This window comes from Moschus berezovskii, chromosome 16 (genome assembly GCF_049115385.1).
Source record: "Moschus berezovskii isolate FMDL1 chromosome 16, NW_MosBer_1.0, whole genome shotgun sequence".
Lineage (NCBI taxonomy): Eukaryota > Metazoa > Chordata > Mammalia > Artiodactyla > Moschidae > Moschus > Moschus berezovskii.
The window spans coordinates 80919748-80938218 of NC_142475.1; the positions used below are offsets into that span (position 1 = coordinate 80919748).

General features: G+C 44.9%; 1 protein-coding gene across 1 annotated transcript in view; it reads left to right on the forward strand.

The window, feature by feature from the left end:
• Positions 1-18471, forward strand: part of SPIDR (scaffold protein involved in DNA repair) — a 277995-nt gene that overhangs the window by 237417 nt on the left and 22107 nt on the right. The window lies entirely within an intron of this gene.

Below are 18471 nucleotides of genomic sequence, written 5' to 3' on the forward strand. Positions count from 1 at the left end.
TGCCTCTAAATCAAGGCTCGGAGTTGGGTTAAGCCCATAAAGTATTTCTGAGAGAAACATTATAAGTGACAACAGAAATAATGTTGCAAGTTTAGTGATTCACAATTTTATTAAGATTAAGATTAAAAATGCTATATATGTGTCTTTTAATTCTAAAGTTTTTTCTGTATATTATCTATACTAATAAGGTAGCTTTGCATGAGTCAGTTTATATAAATGAAAATGCAACTTTGTGAAAAGGCATTTCAAAACTCTTATTTTGTTCCATTCCAGTAATCATCTTAGTTGTGAATTAGGGGAAAGAAGAACATTTTTAATGGAACTATCCAGTCATGTAGAGAATTGTAAACGGTGAATTTGGGGGTTTCTCATTGGAGCCTCTTTCCTCAAACAGCGTGTCATTGTAGGTCTTGATGTCAGTGTTTTGCTGGAGTAATGTCTGAGCTTGTCACACTGTCTGTGGGAGGACAAGCCCATTATGCACACATGCTGTCTGACTTGGGGCAGGTTGGAAGCCAGTCTGCTCTGGTCTTCCTTAACTTTGAACATTGCCGAGCACTCCTCCGCCCAACCTCCGTCCACAGTCTGCTCTCCCCATCCCAGCTCTGTGCCTCATCTGTCTTTCACATGGCACCGGGCAGGTGAGCAGTGGCTCCACCCGGGACCCTGCTTTCCTGAAGGACAGACCCCCTGTGAGCCCTGCATTGATTCATGCACCTCTGTCTTGTAGCAGATGCTTCCTCCTGTTTGTGGAAAGGTGGCTGTATTATAATGTAATTGCCGTATAGGTTAGGCATAGCACTGCCCGATTGGGCTGCATGAACCTTGTCCTTACGAAGTTGAACCCCATTTAGCCCTTGGTTTCAGAATTACAAGCATCTGGAAAGACCGTGTAAGACCGTGTAAGACCGCTGTGGTAAGCGAGGTGTTGCCCCAACATTAGCCTGGCGGCAGTAACTCCAGTGGCCCCGCGTAGACCTCCCAGAGGTGCACTCAGCACAGTTCCCCCTGTCACCACCACATGCCAGGCACACAGGGCTGTGCGTCACGTGCGTCTCAGTGGAGCCCCTCCAGCTGGCAGAGCTCCTAGAGTGCTGCAGGCCAAGGGGCTGCTCCTGGGGACACACTTCCTGCTGGTGAAGGCGGAAGTCGCCTCCAGGGCCGTGCTCCTGGGGACTGACAGAGCCTGGGGCCTAGGGGACTCTGGCTCCATAAAGCACCTGCTCTTTACCATGAGGCCACAGAACCGTCTGTGTACCTGGCATTTAATAGGGTTCTTGTGAGTACTGGAGGTATACTGCTGTCTACAGCGTTGCCATAAGACATATTTTTTCTGTAGGAAATGCACTGAGTAGTCTAAATAATTTGTTTACAGACAAAGTTTTGGAATCCACTCCATTTTTAAGTTGAACTAAAATTTGACTAAATGTCGTTTAGTTGCTAAGTCATGTCCTACTCTTTGCCACCACATGGACTATAGCCCCCCAGGCTTCTCTGTCCATGGGATTGTCTAGGCAAGAATAATGGGGTGGGTTGCCGTTAAAATAGTTGATACTTCTTTTTAGGTTGGAATTAATTTATCGTATGTATTTAACTTTACTTTGACATGTAACCATCCAAATAGATTGTCTTTTTGTTCTTTTGGAAGCTATATTTCTTCAAAACAAATTATTTAATTGTTTTGGAATGCTGAATGTTATAATTGCCTATTAGTGACTTCACCCACTGTCAGTCATCCATCCATGGCCCAGTAAACAAAAATTGTCTCTTTTTTCCCCAAAATTATTGTGTTTCATAGCAACTCATAAACCTTAACAAAATATATTTCTCATAAACCTTAACAAAATAGGCTTACTTGCCAGAATTCAAGCTAAAATGATTAATTATAATTATATAACTCCAATATCTAATATAGAAAGCTACTTCTTTGCCAGTTTTAAGGTAGTTTTATGTTTGGGCTAAGTCATGGAGTCTTTTAAATTTTAGCTCGTAGGTTTCTTCTGGTCCACCATCATAGTGGCAGCTTTGGGTGAACTGATGGCCTTGGGGCTGGGCCCCTGTGCAGGGTACCCCACCCTGTTCACCTGCCCCTTCTTGGAATGGTTGAACAAAAACAGCCGTCTTTTGTGTTTCTCTGACATATTTTTGGTGTTTTGTGTCCATACTGACTAGTTAAAGTGAGAAGAGTCAGGAAAATAGCCTGGATGTAATGGAAAAGACCATTTCAAATAGCACTGCCGAGCCCACCCCTGCCCTGCTCTCTTCCTCCCCAGGACTCCGGCTGTTTGTCCAGGAACAGGCATGTCCCCTGACCTTTGTTCTCTCAGGTGGCCTCTGCAACGGTTTAGAGGTCAGATAGGCTGAAAACTCACTTTACTTTGGTGTCATAATTCTGGGTATGAGCTTTATCTTTTTATTGCTGATTAGTATGTGATCTTATTTTTATGTGGTATAGCAATACTGAGGGAAAATAGAAATTTTCTGAAATATGTTAACCCTAGAAATGGCAACCCACTCCAGTGTTCTTGCCTGGAGAATCCCAGGGACAGGGGAGACTGGTGGGCTGCCATCTCTGGGGTCGCACAGAGTCAGACATGACTGAAGCGACTTAGCAGCAGCAGCAGAAGTATAGAAAAGACAGTAGCAACATTTTTGCAGGGGAGGGGAACCTCTTTCAATTAAAAATCCTGCTAGCACTTATGTCCCAACTTGTTAAAACCAAAGCTACTAACCTGTCTAAAGTACAGTATTAGTTTATAAGGTACTATTTTGTTTAGATTTTTTTCAGTGGCACTTTGAGAGTAATGTACTGAAGACTGTTGAAGACTGTTGTTTAGTCAGCCCTCACTGTATACATATGAGTCTGCCTGAGTGCTGACCATGATGAGGAAGCAACTTACATGGTTTTTGACCTTGAATGGCCCCCCTTTGAACTGAAGACTAGACCTGCCCAAGGACTGGGGAGGTTGTTGCTTTAAGTGATAAGGTCTTAAATGTCTGGTCTCAGAAGATTTTCTGAAAGCAGTGAGTGAGAAGAATTTTGAGACATCTTGATCTTGCAAATAGAAATTTTCTCCTCAAATTGGTAAGATGTTATCTGTGAAGACATAAAAGTAGGGTTAGGAGAAAGTATAATTAATTTATTTTTTAAATATTTGGTGCCTGTTTGTGCTATGCATCTGGCTAGTTACTGCTCTGCTAGATTTTGGGGATTTATCCTAAACCAGAAAGTACTAAAATAAAAAGTCAGTCAGATGAAGCCTCAAATCCTGTTAACTAGGAATTCTGCAGTGATCCAGGGAAAATTAGGGCCCCTAGGAGTTTTTGACGGAGAAGGCAATGGCAAGCCACTCCAGTACTCTTGCCTGGAAAATCCCATGGACGGAGGAGCCTGGTAGGCTGCAGTCCGTGGGGTCGCTACGAGTCGGACACGACTGAGCGACTTTACTTTCACTTTTCACTTTCACGCATTGGAGAAGGAAATGGCAACCCACTCCAGTGTTCTTGCCTGGAGAATCCCAGGGACAGGGGAGCCTGGTGGGCTGCCGTCTATGGGGTCGCACAGAGTCGAACACGACTGAAGTGACTTAGCAGCAGCAGTAGCTCCAAGGCCGGAGAAGGCAATGTCAAGCCACTCCAGTACTCTTGCCTGGAAAATCCCATGGACGGAGCAGCCTGGTAGGCTGCAGTCCATGGGGTCGCTACGAGTCAGACATGACTGAGCGACTTCACTTTCCCTTTTCACTTTCACACATTGGAGAAGGAAATGGCAACCCACTCCAGTGTTCTTGCCTGGAGAATCCCAGGGACGGGGGAGCCTGATGGGCTGCCGTCTGTGGGGTCACACAGAGTCGGACACGACTGAAGTGACTTAGCAGCAGCAGTAGCAGCAGAAGTCTTTGAGAGAAGAAACGAAGCGGTAACAACATTGAAAATGGAGTAGAGATGATTCTGCTCTTGTGATTTTAATATATTTGAAAGAGAGGGAGAGATTGGGGCAAGGGTGCAGACCTGGGAATCTCTGCAGCCGCTGAGGGCAGAAAGAGGGACCTGGCACCGTGGATTTGTAAGTTCCGGTAGCTCCGGGGTGGGAGTGGGGAAATTCTCCTGGGAGCCAGGATTGATGCCAGGAGTATAGATTAGCCCTTTCCTGCCCAAGCTCACAGACCAGCAGGAGAGCCAGGAGGAGATCTTGAAAGACACCAGCCAGCGAGTGCCAGACACAGCAGCCATTTTGTGGGGCTCAGAGGTCAGGTTCAGATTTGGGGACCCTGGAGAGAACTGCAGGAGTCTGGGGCTGAGGACTCAGATGAGGGCAGGAGGACACATCCCCCTGGTCAAGACATCCACTCCCCGGCATGGGGCGGAGACTGGTAATCTTTGAGGATAGAGTGAGGGGTTGGGCACGCTGAGGGGGGTGTATTTCAGAGAATGGTCCAATTAATAGTGTTTACACGCCAGCTTTTGTTTTAAAGTTAACAGATTAAGTACCAATAATCCTTAAGTTCAAAACCAAGCTTAGTTAGGTTGCTCACAAACTTAACCCACGGCCAGGAGGTCAGAAGACCCCATCCCACCCACGGCATTTCCTGTCCAGAGCACTCACCCTTTGTCCCAGGTACCAGTCCCTCCTCTCCTCATGTCCGGGCTCTCTAAGGCCCTCTGTCTCCTGCAGCAGCTCCCTTGGCCCAGTGCTCAGGGCTGTGTGGGTTTCTCATGACCTGTGTCCCACCAGAGGGGTATTCTGCTACTGCTGCTGCTAAGTTGCTTCAGTCGTGTCTGACTCTGTTCAACCCCATAGACCGCAGCCCACCAGGCTCTCCTGTCCCTGGGATTCTCCAGGCAAGAACACGGAGTGGGTTGCCATTTCCTTCTCCAATGCATGAAAGTGAAAAGTCAAAGTGAAGTCGCTCAGTCGTGTCCGACCTTTAGCGACCTCATGGACTGTACCAAGCTCCTCCGTCCATGGGATTTTCCAGGCAAGAGTACTGGAGTGGGGTGCCATTGTCTTCTCTGACAAGAGGGGTGCGTTCTAATGTAAATTTGAGCGACATCTTAGTGATAATATGCAATTATCAACACTTGTCTGAGAGCCCTGGAATGGCTCCCCTAGCTGGACTGTGCCAGGTACAGCTGCCCAGCGCCAGGTACAGCTGCCCAGCCCAGAGTTCCAGTGTCTTACTGACGTACAGGCTGGTTCTCAGCCCAGTCACTCCCCTCTGCATGGTGTAGACCATTGTGGATTGGCATACCTCGTGGCCAGTGTCCACATTGGCCTGCCCATCACCAGGCTGTGTGAGTGCAGGCTCTGTTTCTCACTCACCATTGTATCGCCTGTGCATGGTTCAATTCCTGGCACCTGAGAGGCTCATAATAAGTGTTTGTGGAATAGACATTAGTTGTTTGCTTGGATTCATCTTGGATTTTCCTCAACAAGATTTGAACGTGTGCTTCCTTAGCAGTAATCACTGGTGCACTGTTTTAGAGGGAAGAGTGGAGACTAAGTTGTCTGAAGACCAGGTACAGATAGGAAACACATCCTCTGTGTACCCTGGGCTGGGACCCTGCGTCCTCCCCACTGTGTCCAGGGGGACACGCTTGAGGTTGTTGGGAAAGCGCTTTGTCAGGGATGGGATCCCAGCTTATGGAGGAGGGCCTGGAACAGGTGAGGGTGACTAGCCCAGGTCAGGCTCTGCCTGACTCTGGGCCCTGGGGCGTCGGTCTCCTGGAGGCCCTGTGTGACCAGGTGCGTGGAGGGGGACAGCACAGGGAGCTTTTAGGAACTGTCCAGCATGAGTGGCCGGGGCTTGGGGGTCGTTGTTGAGGCATTATCTCAGATGCTGTTTCAGCAGAAAGCGTGTCTGGTGAGCGCTGTCCTGGGAACAGAAGCCTCAGTGACTTCCTCCTTTGATTCCCCTTTTCAAACGGCTGCCTCTTAAAGAGACATACTTCCCTTGGGGTTTGCTCATTGCAGTGGTTGGAATCCTCTCTCAAGAGACATACTCGAGAAACCTTTCATCATTTTGAAAAATTGTTCCTGGTAGGTTCACCACCCAGTTAATGGCAGGAGAATAAAGTGTCACTGAAAGAGAATGTCAGTTCAGTTCAGTTCAGTTGCTCAGTCGTGTCCGACTCTCCGCGACCCCATGAATCACAGCACGCCAGGCCTCCCTGTCCATCACCAACTCCCGGAGTACACTCAAACTCATGTCCACAGAGTCGGTGATGCCATCCAGCCATCTCATTCTCCGTCGTCCCCTTCTCCTCCCGCCCCCAACCTTTCCCAGCATCAGAGTCTTTTCCAGTGAGTCAACTCGTCGCATGAGGTGGCCAAAGTACTGCAGTTTCAAATCCTAAAACCAAGGATGCTCAAAAAACTTTCCAAAAGGGACAAAGCACTGACCCATGTAGAACACGATGCTGAGTGAAGGGAGTCTACACAGAAGACTGCATGCACGCTGTGGGGTCCTGCTTACTTGAAACAGAGGAGACAAACCCATGGCGACAGAGTGCAGGTTGCTGGTCACCAGGCGGGAGGAGAGCAGGGAGTGACCGCTGACGGGCACCGTGTCTTCCTGGGGCGACTACAGTATTCCAGGACCGGACGACATTGTGAATGTGCTCAATGCCAGTGAACTGTGCAGTGTGACATGGTTAATCCTGCGTCATGTGAATTTCACCTCAGTCTTTTAAAGGGACATAAATAAATTTGTGCTTTTGAACTGTGGTGTTGGAGAAGACTCTTAAGAGTTCCTTGGACTGCAAGGAGATCCAACCAGTCCATTCTAAAGGAGATCAATCCTGGATGTTCATTGGAGGGACTGATGCTAAAGCTGAAACTGCAATACTTTGGCCACCTCATGCGACGAGTTGACTCACTGGAAAAGACTCTGATGCTGGGAGGGATTGAGGGCAGGAGGAGACGGGGACGACAGAGAATGAGATGGCTGGATGGCATCACCGACTCGATGGACATGAGTTTGAGTGAACTCCGGGAGTTGGTGAGGGACAGGGAGGCCTGGCGTGCTGTGATTCATGGGGTCGCAAAGAGTCGGACACGACTGAGCGACTGAACTGAACTGAACTGAGGACAGATTTATTTAGTAAACTGGGCACTTCTAAATCATTCATTACCTTTATCATTCAATGAACAACCCTTAAGAAGAGAAAACTCTTGTATGTCTGTCTGCGTAATCAGTGATGGCGACATTGACAAAGGGGAAAACTGGCAGATTACAGAGAGGCTCAGTACATCCACCAGGTTGATCACAGGAAGAGGAGGAGAGAGAACCACAAACCACCTGAAAGAGGCGTTTGAATTGTGTAGGCCAAGCATTAACCACTGTCAGGATTACTGCCCTAATAGTGCTTCAAAAAACCATCCAATAAAAAGAAGTTCACCCTGTCGGCAGTTAGATACAGAAGCTCTGCCCTGAGGGGCCTCTGCATGTCTGTCTCTGTCAGTGGTTGATGCACACGGCAGCTGAGTGTGGACGCAGGGCTGAAGTCAGTCCAGTCGGCAGGAAGCTGACCTGCCAGCGGGGCTGCACTGACAGTCCAAGGAGGTTTTTACTGGAGCGGGTGGGGCTTTACCCAGAGGCTTTCAGGGTGTGGTTTGTGAGGTTCATCCAGTTCGTGGTAGACACCCATGGGAGGGCACGTCCCCACCCATAAGTTCATTCTTGTTATCTCTTCACCAAAAATAGACTGTCTTGCTGGAGCCAAGTGTTACTTATCCTCATGTCCCCTGTAGCAATTAATAGAGCGTGCAGTGAAAACCTGACTAAAATGATGAGGTCTGAACCACAGCAGACTGTCACAGTAATTCTTGGCCATTTGAAAACATAGAGGAATTGTTAGTAGCAATCTCAGAAGTGACTCAGACACCCCCCACCTTGCTCCACCCTCTTCCCCCTAGTGACTTGAGGGACACAGTCAAACCCAGTTCACTGGGGTGCTTTTGGCAGTGTCAGCCTGACTGATGCAAGGGGCCTGCTTAGCAAAATCAAAGCTTCGGGAGCGACGCTGGTCACTGAATAGAGGCACTGGGGGGAAGAGCAGGGCTCTGAACCACCGCCCGTGAGTCTCATCTCAGGCGTCAGTCAGAGCGCTGGGGGCTGACCCCTCAGGCATCGGGCAGGACAGGTAGCACTTGCCTTCCCAGGTGGTTGTGATTTCATGAGCTCACACACAGAAGTGGTTCTGCACACCTGAAAACACCATAGTAGTGGTTCTGCCCTTGCTCCTCCTACTTTTTTCTCTTTTCCGATTAACTAAAAAGTAGAGCTCTGGTCAGCATTAATCTAACTCTTTCTTTTCTTGTTTTTACAAACAAAATGGGAGGAGTATGAAGAGTAATTTAGAAGAATGATAACTAGAGATTGGAAGTGTTTTTTTTTTCCAGGATAGAACAAAGATCAAGTTGGCCGTGTTAATTATAACAATGGGCAAGAAGGGGTAATGAAGCCAGTGGAGTTAAGAGTACAGAGAGATTTAGCTAAAACAGGAATCCAAGAGACAGGAAGGAAGATCAGCTGATATAGGAACATAAAAACATATGTTGCCTAACCCTGGTTAGTAAAATTTATCCAGTGAATTTACCTGCAGCACAGTAAGTCTAAAATTCAGCCAGTGGACAGGATTTTTTTGCTTTTTCATTCATTCCTTCTCTTACAAATCTTAGTACTCCCCTTCTCCCCACACTCATTTCACAAAAATAATAATGATCTACCTGTAGAGAACCAGCAGTTTTAAAGCTTTCAAACTTTTAAAAAATAGAAGTCCAAACAGCAAGCTCTGTGTTAATAACAAATCTGCACAGAGCTCTTCTGTTTAGAACTGGGAGGTGGTGGGTTGGGCCACCATCAGTCAGTTCAGTTGCTCAGTCGTGTCCGACTCTTTGTGACCCCATGAATCACAGCACGCCAGGCCTCCCTGTCCATCACCAACTCCCAGAGTTCACTCAAACTCATGTCCATCGAGTCGGTGATGCCATCCAGCCATCTCATCCTCTGTCGTCCCCTCCTCCTCCTGCCCTCAATCCCTCCCAGCATCAGAGTCTTTTCCAGTGAGTCAACTTGTCGCATGAGGTGGCCGAAGTATTGGAGTTTCAGCTTTAGCATCAGTCCTTCCAATGAACACCCAGGATTGATCTCCTTTAGAATGGACTGGTTGGATCTCCTTGCAGTCCAAGGGACTCTCAAGAGTCTTCTCCAGCACCACAGTTCAAAAGCATCCATTCTTCGGCGATCAGCTTTCTTCACAGTACAACTCTCACATCCATACATGACCACGGGAAAAACCATAGCCTTGACTAGACGGACCTTGGTTGGCAAAGTAATGTCTCTGCTTTTTAATATGCTATCTAGGTTGGTCATAACTTTCCTTCCAAGGAGTAAGCGTCTTTGAATTTCCTGGCTGCAATCAGCATCTGCAGTGATATTGGAGCCCCAAAAAATAAAGTCTGACACTGTTTCCACTGTTTCCCCATCTATTTCCCATGAAGTGATGGGACCAGATGCCGTGATCTTCGTTTTCTGAATGTTGAGCTTCAAACCAAACTTTTCACTCTCCTCTTTCACTTTCATGGCCCCCACCCAGCTCCTAGGGCTGCGTGATTGGGAAGTGATCACTGAGGACGGACTTTTGTTCTGGACATTTCACATATCAACGTGGTTCTTTCTTGAGACTTCCCTGGTGGTCCAGTGGCTAAGACTCCTAAGGCAAGGGGCCTGGATTCCATCTCTGATCAGGGAACTAGATCCTGCATGCTGCAACTAAGATTTGGCACAGCAAAATAAATAAACAAAGCTAAGTATTAAAATCACTGCGGATGCTGATTGCAGCCATGAAATTAAAAGACGCTTGCTCCTTGGAAGGAAAGTTATGACCAACCTAGATAGCATATTAAAAAGCAGAGACATTACTTTGCCAACAAAGGTCTGTCTAGTCAAGGCTATGGTTTTTCCCGTGGTCATGTATGGATGTGAGAGTTGGACTGTGAAGAAAGCTGATCACCGAAGAATGGATGCTTTTGAACTGTGGTGCTGGAGAAGACTCTTGAGAGTCCCTTGGACTGCAAGGAGATCCAACCAGTCCATTCTAAAGGAGATCAGTCCTGGGTGTTCATTGGAAGGACTGATGTTGAAGCTGAAACTCCAGTACTTCGGCCACCTCATGCGACGAGTTGACTCACTGGAAAAGACTCTGATGCTGGGAGGGATTGGGGGCAGGAGGAGGAGGGGACGACAGAGGATGAGATGGCTGGATGGCATCACCGACTCTATGGATATGAGTTTGAGTGATCTCTGGGAGCTGGTGATGGACAGGGAGGCCTGGCGTGCTGTGATTCATGGGGTCGCAAAGAGTCGGACACGACTGAGTGACTGAACTGAACTGAAGTATTAAAATATATATGTATGGTTCTTTCTCTTCCTCTCTCAGCATAATAGCCTGTGGCAGCAGGCCTTATCATGTGGGCACTGGGCCATGTGATTCAGAAGCTTGGTGGGATGTCCCTTGTTCTTCTCAAATATGAAACACAAATGCTTTATTTTGCTTTTGTTAAGTGCCTTTTCAAATTTGGAGAATCTTACAGATTATAATTTTAGGTAGAACCCACTTAAATCTTTTTGTTTGCAGTAAAATGCCTGTCTGTTCATATAGGACATGGAAGTGGAAAGAGAAGAAGTGTCACTGTCACCAGGATCCTTCTTTCTTTCCCTTCAACTCTCCAGCCCACTGGCAAATTAGGTCATGTTGCTGTGTTTTTAAGTAAAGATCCGGAAGCTCCTGAGACTAAGTAATAACTTGGCTGCAGGTCAAGGGTGGGCCTGGAGCCCGGTGCTCCAGAGGCCAGCGTCTGCATCTTGGTGCTCAGCCTACGTGTAGTTACTTCCAGTTCCAGGGGAATTCATTTCTGTAAATTTCTCATTTTCTTTATAGTTGTAATCCCCGGCCCTCAGATCGGAAGTCTGACCATTTCTTGTCAGGAGTGATGGAAATTTAGATTCTTGGTGTTTTCCATTGTTTTTGTTAAACAGCAGCGGTGAGCCATCTCTGTTGGAATTATCTTGAATGAGAGGAGGAACATCAGATCCATACTAAATAATTGCACTGAATGCCTCAGGTTTAATTCAACATTTTTTTTTCCTGTTTACTGAGACACTTATTAATGAAAATATGACCTTTAAGAACTGGACATTTTCATTACTGTTTTTCATTATAGTCATTTTCATTACTATTCTTTTTAAACCAGACTTTGCTCCTCTGCCTGGAATCACTGACAGTGGAGAGAGTGGTCCCAAAGGCGCCATGGGGCTGGACCACATGTTGGAGAAGCATCAGACCAGGCCTCTCAGGATTGTCTGTGGGAGATCATGGTACAGCTGCCACTGTCACTGGTTGTTAATACATGGAGAAAAGGAAATTTAAACAGCTCCTTTCCACTGGGCATTTACTCCACATCTTTCTCCACGAATGCAAACTTGTCTATAAACAAGGAAGAACGGTTGCTTTTCTCTTTGTTGTTTCCAACAGTGTCCTTTCCAGTTTCTGCCACTGCTAGTAACGGACACGTGTGTGTGCCCTGTGCCTCCTTTACTGATCTTTTCAGTTAGCCTTGTTTATGGGGAAACATGACAGACATGAGAGCCGTTCCTCAGTGCAGAGTAGAGTGAACAACTGTAGGGGTTCCCAGGATGCCACCACCAAATTCAAAGAACAAAAAGTGCTGGGCATCCAGGCGCCACCCCATGCCCCAAGATCTCTGCACCCTGATGTCCTCTCTGTCTTCTTTATAGTTTTACCATTTGATGTTTGTCCTCAGAGCCCAGTCACTTGGCAGAGGGTGGTGTTGATTTGTTGCTTGTGCCCACGTAGACCATCCCCACAGGAGAGCAGAGTGTCTTCAGGGGAGTCTGTGCAGGGCAGCTACGTGGCATGTGAATTTGTGGTGACGGAGTAGATTGTGCAGAGGCTAGCTTGTTTCAAATATGAGAGTGCGCTGGTAACATTGGATAAAAAGTGTATGTATCTATCAGAAAATCTGGGCTGACAGATTTTGTGTAGAACGTGGGTGTTCCTGCCTCCACACTGGTAAGCAGGTCATGTGACATTGTTGAAGTGATAAAGACCTCCTGGGCCCTGAGACCAGCCTGAGAACTGTCTGCAGTTCTGGACAGCAGCAGCTTACATCAAGAATTCCTTACTTCCCTCGCTGAGTGTGTGGGTGTGTGTGGCAGTTCCTGCCCAGGTAGAACAGAAATGCGCAAAGTGTTTTATACAAACTTGTACTCAGTTCAGTTCAGTTCATTCACTCAGTCGTGTCCGACTCTTTGTGACCCCATGGACTGCAGCACACCAGGCTTCCCTGTGCATCACCAACTCCTGGAGCTTACTCAAACTCATGTCCATTGAGTCAGTGATGCCATCCAACCATTTCATCCTCTGTCATCCACTTCTCCTGCCTTCAGTCTTTCCCAGCATCAGGGTCTTTCCCAATGAGTCAGTTCTTCCTATCAGGTGGCCAAAGTATTGGAGTTTCAGCTTCAGCATCAGTCCTTCCAATGAATATTCAGGACTGATTTCCTTTACGATTGACTGGTTGGATCTCCTTGCAGTTCAAGGGACTCTCAAGAGTCTCCTCTAACACCACAGTTCAAAAGCATCAATTCTTCAGTACTCAGTTTTCTTTATACTCCAACTCTCACATCCGTACATGACTACTGGAAAAACCATAGCTTTGACTAGATGGACCTTTGTTGGCAAAGTAATATCTTTGCTTTTTAATATACTGTCTAGATTGGTCATAACTTTTCTTCCAAGGAGCAAGTGTCTTTTAATTTCATGATTGCAGTCACCATCTTCAGTGAATTTTGGAGCCCCAAAAAATAAAGTCTGTCACCGTTTCCATTGTTTTCCCATCTACTTGCCATGAAGTGATGGGACCAGATGCCATAATCTTCGTTTTCTGAATGTTGAGTTTTAAGCCAACTTTTTCACTCTCCTCTTTCACTTTCATCAAGGGGCTCTTTAGTTCTTCTTCGCTTTTTGCCATAAGGGTGGTATAATCTGCATATCTGAAGTTACTGATACTTTCCCAGCAATCTTAATTTCAGCTTGTGCTTCATTCAGCCCGACATTTCTCATGATGTACTCTGCATATAAGTCAAATAAGTAGGGTGACAATGTACAGCTTTGACGTACTCCTTTCCCAATTTGGGACCAGTCTGTTGTTCCATGTCCAGTTCTGACTTTTCTTTTTTGACCCACATAGAGATTTCTCAGGAGGCAGGTTAGGTGGTCTGGTATTCCCATCTCTTGAAGAATTTTCCACAGTTTGTTGTGATCCACACAGTCAAAGGCTTTGATATAGTCAATAAAGCAGAAGTAGATGTTTTTCTGGAACTCTCTTGCTTTTTTGCTGATCCAACAGATGTTGGCAATTTGATCTCTGGTTCCTCTGCCTTTTCTAAATCCAGCTTGAACATCTGGAAGTTCATGTTCATGAACAGTTAAAGCCTGGCTTGGAGAATTTTGAGCATTACTTTGCTAGCATGTGAGATGAGAGCGATTGTGTGGTACTTTGAACGTTCTTTGGCATTGCCTTTCTTTGGGATTGGAATGAAAACTGACCTTTTCCAGTCCTGTGGCCACTGCTGAGTTTACCTAATTTGTTGGCATATTGACTGCAGCACTTTCACAGAATCATCTTTTAGGATTTGAAATAGCTCAACTGGAATTCCATCACCTCTAGCTTTGTTCGTAGTGATGCGTCCTAAGGCCCACTTGACTTCACACTCCAGGTTGTCTGGCTCTAGGTGAGTGATCACACCATCGTGGTTATCTGAGTCATGAAGATCTTTTTTGTGTAGTTCTTCTGTGTATTCTTGCCACCTCTTCTTAATATCTTCTGCTTCTGTTAGGTCCATACCATTTCTGTCCTTTATCGAGCCCATCTTTGCATGAAATGTTCCCTTGGTATCTCTAATTTTCTGGAAGAGATCTCTAGTCTTTCCCATTCTATTGTTTTCCTCTATTTCTTTGCATTGATCACTGAAGAAGGCTTTCTTATCTCTCCTTGCTATTCTTTGGTACTCTGCATTCAAATGGGTATATCTTTCCTTTTCTCCTTTACCTTTCACTTCTCTTCTTTTCTCAGCTATTTTTAAAGTCTCCTCAGACAACCTTTTTGCATTTCTTTTTCTTGGGGATGGCCTTGATCACTGCTTCCTATACAATGTCAGGAACCTGCATCCATAGTTCTTCAGGCACTCAGTCTATCAACTCTAATCCGTTGAATCTATTTGTCTCTTCTACTGTATAATTGTAAGGGATTTGCTTTAGGTCATACCTGAATGGTCTAGTGGTTTTCCCTACTTTCTTCAATTTAAGTCTAAATTTAGCAATAAAGGAGTTCATGATCTGAGCCACAGTCAGCTCCTGGTCTTGTTTTTGCTGACTGTCTAGAGCTTTTCCATCTTTGGCTGCAAAGAATATAATCAGTCTGATTTCAGTATTGACCATCTGTGATGTCCATGTATAAAGTCTTCTCTTGTGTTGTTTGAAGAGGGTGTTTGCTATGACCAATGCATTCTCTTGGCAAAACTCTGTTAGCCTTTGCCCTGCTTCGTTTTGTACTCCAGGGTGAAATTTGCCTGTTACTCCAGATATCTCTTGACTTCCTACTTTTGCATTCCAGTCTCCTGTAATGAAAAGGACATCTTTTTTGGGTGTTAGGTCTAGAAGGTCTTATAGGTCTTATTAGAACCATTCAGCTTCTTCAGCATTACTGGTCAGGGCATAGACTTGGATTACTCTGATATTGAATGGTTTGCCTTGGAGACGAACAGAGATCATTTTGTCATTTTTGAGACTGCATCCAAGTACTGCATTTCGGGCTCTTGTTGACGATGATGGCTACTCCATTTCTTCTAAGGAATTCTTGGCCACAGTAGTAGATACAGTGGTCATCTGAGTTAAATTCACCCATTCCAGTCCATTTTCGTTCACTGATTCTCAAAATGTCAGTGTTCACTCTTGCCATCTTCTGTTTGACCACTCCCAATTTGCCTTGATTCATGGACCTAACATTCCAAAGTTCCTATGCAGTATTGCTCTTTACAGCATGGGACTTTACTTCCATCACCAAAGTTGTGCTAGTTATTTATTTAGTTAGTGTTTTGGCTGTCCTAGGCCTTTGTTGCTGCGTGGGGCTTTCCCTAGTTACAGCGAACAGGGACTACTTGTCATTGTGGCGCTCAAACTTCTCATTACCGTGACTTCTGTTGTTGTGGCAAATGGGTGCTAGAGCGCGTGGGCACAGTAGCTGCGCACATGGGCTTCGTTGCTCCGTGGCCTGTGGGGTCCTCCCGGACCAGGGCTGTAACCTGCGTCCTCTGCATTGCAAGGTGGATTCCTTTTTTTTTTTTTTAATCAGTAATTATAGCTATGTTTATGAAAATAAACTCATGTTTAGCATTTGTTCAACAGTTTGAATGCTACAATTCCAACTTAAAAATATAAAAATGAGCATGTAAATTTCACTCTGTTCCCTTGTAAATGCTGCCAACGTATCAATAAAGACATTTTAAAATCAATGCTTATCAACAGAGAAAATACTGAATTAATTTTGATACACCACATCGTGGAATATCTTGTAGCCTTTATAAAGAATTAAAACTATAACAAATAAGTTGGAAGAGATTTAGAAAGGTGGATTCTTAACCACTGGACCACCAGGGAAGCTCTAGTTAATATTTTTATATCCTAGATCTTGAAGAAAGAATTAAGATTAAGAAGGACATTTTAAAAATATAACTAGCAGATATCCTGCAAAATGTAAGGTATTCCAAAATTATAAATTTATCTTACATGGTTATATAATTTAAGTGATGGTGCAAAGGAATAGTAAAAAAAAGACTTAATTTCAGAGGTATATGCATTTATTTTTCTGTTTTTAACATAAAAAATTTTACTGAGTTATAAACAACATACAATATTATGTTAGTTTCAAGTGTACAACATAGTGATTTGGTATTTTTATGCATCGTGAAATGGTCACCACTGTGTGACCAGTTACCACGGTCACCACAAATTCTGTTCTGTTGCCACATCTGTACCTCTGTATTGAGATTGTGTCCCCTGATTCTTTCCCAGCATTGCTGGGCTTCTCTTCCTTTCACCAGCTTCTGAGGAAACCAGTTCCTCTGTCTTGCAGCTCTGCTGTCTTGTCTGGAGTGTCTGTTTGTGGCTTTGTTTAACCTTGCCAGTCTACCCTCTAAGCACTTAATTTTCTTTTTTCAGTTTCTCTATCTACAATTTGAAAAATATCATCCTGAAATGCATTGAATTAACCTTGGAACATGTTTAGTAATCCCCACACCTGTGGGGTGTCTGTGGGGTGTTCTAGCAGAGCATGGTCTCTGAAGTCAGAGTGCCTGACTTGATGCCATCACTGTTTAATTCAGGAACAGCTGATTCCTAATACAGTTGATTTCTAATTCAAGAATCTCCCCCAAAGAGGCACATCCCCATGAGCAGCCGCTTCCTCTCCCCACCCCCACCACTGTCAGCAGCCCCTGGCAGCTGATCATCCGCTGTCTGTCCCTGTGAGTTAGCATGTACTGAACATGTGATAGTGAGGAACCGTCTTGGCTCCTTCCATTGAGCAGTGTGTTTTTGAGGTCCATCCATGTTGCATCGTGTGTCAGTGCCCTTTTCCGGGCGGCCTGATGCTCTGTTACATGGATATGGCCGTCAGGAGTATTGTACAACTTTTTTTACTCACCAAGGTAGCCAGTCCAGTTGGTAAAACCAGGGGTTTAGCTTCAGATAGACATGCACAGAATGGCAAGGGGCGTGTTTGCTTTTCCTCTACAAGTTCGCCTGGGTTTGTAGTTTTTGTTGTCCTTGCCCAGCTTTTCTTTGAATAGTTTCATTATGTAGTGGGGGCAGGGAGAAAGAGGAAAGGAATGAGAGAACTTGTCTACAGTTGAGGGAATAGGGTAGTGACTTTGACCTTCATCCAGCTTCGCCAGTGTCCCGTCACTGACATCACCCCCGGCACTCCATGTGCTCCTGGTCACGTTCTCTGTCCTTGATGTCCCCTCAGGGTTTTTTCATATCAGAGTGTTTAAAAGCGGAAGATAAATGTTGGATTATATTTATATATATAAAAGTGGAAGTTAAATGTTAGATTCTGATAGAGAGCTTTAAAAGTACTAAACAGACTGACTAGCACAGTGAGGCAAGGCAAAGCAAAAAATCAGAGAGGAAGAAATAAAACTGTGAGATGGCGTGATGGTCTATGTCAGAAATCCCAAGGAATCTGCAAAAGACAAAAAGATTCCTAAAATAAGTAAGTCAGTTTAGCAGAGTCCCAGCATACAAGATTAACATTCAAAAGTCAGTCACATTTCCAGTGAACCCTTCGAAACCAAAATTTAAAATACAATATTTTCAGTTGCTGCAAAAGGAGTATTTAGGCATAACCCTAATGAAATATGTCAGGAGTTGTATGCTGCAAGCTACAAAACACTGATTAAAGGAATCAGTGGACATCTAAATAAACATGTGCCATGTTCATGGATTGGAAGACTCAACATTGTAAAGATGCTACTTCTCCCCAGAAGAGTGGATTGGCTTGACCCAATGCCCACTGAAGTTCCAACAAAAAAATATGTAGATATGTCTAGGCCTATTCCAGACTTTATTTGGAAATGCAGAGGAACCAGAATAGATAAAACCACTTTGAAAAGGGATAGAGTGGGAGGAATGGTACCAAATTTCAGAACTTATTAAATGGCTGCAATAAACTGCTGCATTGGTGGAGGCATGGCTAGTCAGTGGAGAGAACTTAGGAAGGGCTGTGGGATTACGGCCAAGTGACTCCTGACCAAGTGCAAATAAAGCCACTCAGTGGAGAAAGGATGGTCTCAGCTCATTGCCCATGGATGGGCAAAAAATTAATCTCATACCTCACAAAATATTTTAGGTTTAAATGTAACACATGAAACTATAAAGTTTTTAGTAGAAAACCATTGGGACCTACTAAGAAAAGAGTTCTGAGATAGACACCAAAAGTATGACTCACGAAAGGAAAAAAATCAGTAAGTTGGACTTTATCAAAATGAAAATCTTTTCAGACCATGGGAAAATATTTGTAAATCTTATATATTAGACTATATAATGAAATCTCAAGACTCAGCAGTAAACATACACACACTCAGTCCAATTAGAAAATGGGCAAAGGACATGAGACATTTCCAAAGAGAAAATCACGTGGCAGATAAACGCCCGGAAAGATGTTTAACATCACTGTCCTTAGGTAGAAGCACAACATGACCGAGGTGAATATTATTGCACTCCTATCAGAACAACTGAAATGAGAAACAGTGACAACCTTGGATGCTGGTGAGGATGTGAAGAAACTGTCTCTCATATGTTGCTGGTAGGGCTGTAAGGTGGTGT